The following is a 3,817-nucleotide window of genomic DNA, read 5'->3' as shown; positions in this document are numbered from 1 at the left end:
CTATAATATGTTATAAACACTCCTCCCTCCCATCACATACTTAAAATAGTAAATGTTTTTCCTTAAAACAATTTTTATACATATAAATAAAAACATGGAGAACCAAGGATTCATAAAGTGAGTTTGCTAATGCAAATTATCGGGGAAATTTGAATTAACTCAATTTAAAGAACTTCTTAAAAAGCTAATTTAAAACAATAAGGTCTCCCACAAATCACTTTCCCCAACAAATGCATTTTCAGAGAAAAGCTTCTATCAGGGCTGGAACAATCTCACAGAATCATTAAGATAACACAAAATGAATATGTTCCAAATAATTTACTAAAAACCAAAAATTTTTTATTTAAACTATTTTATGGTTTAAAAAACAATACAGAAAACATTAATCTTACTTTTCACTGTTCTATATACTAATTTTGGAGATCATGAGTATTTATCTTTTTTTTTTATTTTTTAAATTATGCAAGGTACTTTTCTTTTATGGATTTCACTTAGGTGAAAAAACCAATAAGTGCTACACTGGTATATTATGTTCTATTTAGAACCATTTCTGACAAAACAAAAACAAAAATAACAGGTTCTCAGAAGAACCGTCCCATAGTAATATTTCAAAAAAGGAAAATCACTTGAAACTTCTAACAATATCCTTTTCTGGGGAGAATCTGATACTGTAAAGTAAAATATCTTCCTTTGTTCATTAAATTTTTTTAAATGGAATAAACAAATTGGGAGGGTGACAGGAAAGGAAGCAATAACTGGATCATGTTAAAGTAAGGAAAATTGGCTAATGATGATTTAAAGACTATTAATGAAGGACCAAGAAGAGCTTAGGAAAATAAAAGGACAATTAAGGTATTGAGTTATACTAAAAAAGAGAAATGTGGCAGATTCCTGCATTTTGTTAATTTTTCTGTAAGAGGCTCCATCACAAAACTGAACTGCAAAATTATTTTTAATATGTAATATATATAACACAAAATGAATTTTTAGCAAACTTTAGTAATTTCTTTTGTTATAAATTACCCAAATTTTATTTAAAAAAAAAATCCCCCCTAACTTGCTTTTTGTTTAAAGTAATAACTTCATGTCATACAAATAGATTTCAAGTATGAAAAGTGCATTATTGCAATAATACTTCTTTGCAAGTACAAAATTCTTGGTTTATAATAAAACTGTAAAGTGAAAAATAAAAAAACCCAAAAAGGAGTAAAACCATCCATGCCATCTATTGCAGAAGTCCAACATCTTCTTAAAATGTTGCTCAACAGTTGCAGAGAAACATGTCTGAAAGCAACATATAATTGAAAAGAAATTACTTATTTTTTTTTGTTTGTTTGTTTGTTTTTTTTTTTTTTTTTTTTTACCATTTTACATTATTATTGGTCTCTAGTATTTCTTCCTTCCCAAATAGATATTCACATCTTCTATAATGTTGTTCTTGAGCCAGCCACTCAGTGTAGTCACCACTTGCATGTTTCCAAAATCATTTTCTTCATATGTTCTCTTTAAACTGCCTATGGTACCAGAATGGACAAATAATGACCTTTCTATCTGTAGTGGTGACTGTATTGTTAATTTTTCTAGGCAGATGGCTTCATACTCCTGAAGTTGATGGACAAATCCAGCATTAGGATTAATACAAAATCTTCTTTCCTGAACATAAGCAAATGCACCTCTGTACTTCATTCCAAATATTTCCATAATGTATGCAGTAGCAAAGGCAGCACTCCTGGAGATCCATGGACAAGAACTTTTCCTCCAGTTTGTAAGCTCCTATCAATAAATTCTTCAGTCATGGAGAAAAAACATATTATATTTTCAACTGGATTATTGGCAATATCCAAGACTAAATACCTAAATAATTGCTGAAAATTTGGTTTAGTAAAGTTTGCTTCAATATTTTGTCTTATGCATATTATATAGGTTATTCCATGTTTCTGTAGTATGGGTAGCTTGAAGAATACGGGCCTGAAAACAATCAAGGTAAAATTTCCTACATCTCTCGTCTCATAGGATAGGTCCATTCCTTGGCATCTTCTTCGCACTGTGAGAGGGTGGGGAACTCCAGCTTCACATCCTCCATGGTCCTGGCCCACGGGCCGGTGGGTGGGGTGGGAGAGCGAGTTACCTGGCCCGCCTACATTCGGAGGGCAGTGGCGGCGCAAGGGAGAACCGGTGGACCTGAGGACTGGCGGGTGGCTGGGCGGTGGGCCTAAAACTAACACATGCAATCTAAAGGATCCCAGTGACAGCAACAGCGAAGAAGAGGGGGGTTGGACGTCCCGTACGCGGCTGTCAAGCTGCCGCCATCTCCCGCCCCAGTGTCTTTGCACCCTCAGGCCGCCCAGGCTCCGGCCCACTTTTCGTTTTGACCGCTAGAGATTCCAATATGAAACAGTTATTCGTGAGCTATTAGGCAAATATATTTTATTAACATTTAAGCGTGCCTTCTACACATACAAACAGCCACATTAATTAAAATGTGGAAATGAAAATTAAAAATTCTTCAGCTTAACATGAATTTTAGAAGAGAATGGTATTCATAAAACTGAAAGGTAAACATAAATGGAACTGGAAAACTAATAATGCTTCCAGGTGTCAAGTAAATAAACACTTAGGAAATATGCACAAATGGCATTATTATAGCCATGGAATGGGTTGTGCAGCAGAGAATTCCCCAATGAGCCACCGCGTCTCTGTTGCTTACTCAGTATGTGCAAGATTTCTAGTTACAAACAATGGATGGTTGCTCCAACATACCTACACAGGCCTTGTAATTATCATATTCAACATGTTTTATATTAAATTTCTATATCATAATCTATATGAACTATTCCAAAATGTCTGGATTTGTATCAGGGATTTTATACCCTTGCCATCTTGAGTGTTCTGTGCAAATAATATCCTTTGTTCCTTCCTTACTTCTGTCTTCCTTTCTTCTTCCTTCCTTTTTCTTTCCTTTGGGGTACATATGTAGGCATATGCTGTGCATACTTTCTCTTAATTGACTGTTACATAATGCTTTTGGGGTCAACCAGGTAATTCACATATTATTGTTTTTCTTGTTAACGCTCCTTAAATACTTAATAAGTAAGTTAATGAATGCTTTTAAAACCTGTAGAACCTGTGTGACACCTGAGACTCAGAGCCAGAGTTCGGCAGCTATGAATGTCTGCATTACCCCATACAGCAAATGTTAAAGAAGCTGAAAAAGATATCAGACTTTAATTGGAGATATGAACGAAATGGACTTGGTTAGCAATAAGGTAAACCAGACTAAAAGGAAAAGGATGATATTGACTGTGTTTGAATACTTCAACTTCTATGTGAGACCAAAGGAAGAGATGTTTATTTGGTGGAAAATTTATATTTTCTGCAGCAGGCTATATAATTTAACTTGTATTGTCAACTTGTTCAAACACCATAATTACACGGAACCTTGAATTGGGGGAGATCTGGTTGGTTTGTACAGGTTAGTGTGAAGCCCTGATACATCCCAAAGTAATTTGGGCAGAGAATAAAAATGTATTTGCAAAGCTTCCTTGAGAGATTGGGGAAAAATTGGAAATATTAAACTCTTCCACTTGGGGAATTCGTGATATTCTCTCAAGCTTTGAAGTTTATTATAGTGAGGAGAGGCTAAGCCTATTTATAATTTTACCTAAGAGTCACCCCCAGAGAACCTCTTTTGTTGCTCAGATGTGGCCTCTCTCTCTAAGCCAACTTTGAAGGTAAATTTACTGCCTAGTCCTCTATTTGGGACATGACTCCCAGGGGTGTAAATCTCCCTGGCAACGTGGGACATGATTCATGGGGA

The 3,817-nt window shown here is 35.1% G+C and overlaps 1 pseudogene; it reads right to left on the bottom strand.

The window, feature by feature from the left end:
* Window positions 1-1,386: 1,386 nt before the first annotated feature.
* Window positions 1,387-2,083, bottom strand: LOC119542642 (annotated as a pseudogene).
* Between the last annotated feature and the right edge of the window lie 1,734 nt (window positions 2,084-3,817).

The sequence above is a fragment of the Choloepus didactylus genome, chromosome 8 (genome assembly GCF_015220235.1).
Source record: "Choloepus didactylus isolate mChoDid1 chromosome 8, mChoDid1.pri, whole genome shotgun sequence".
Taxonomy (NCBI): domain Eukaryota; kingdom Metazoa; phylum Chordata; class Mammalia; order Pilosa; family Megalonychidae; genus Choloepus; species Choloepus didactylus.
The sequence above is the reverse complement of the archived record's forward strand: the minus strand, read 5'-3'. Positions and strand labels throughout refer to the sequence as shown.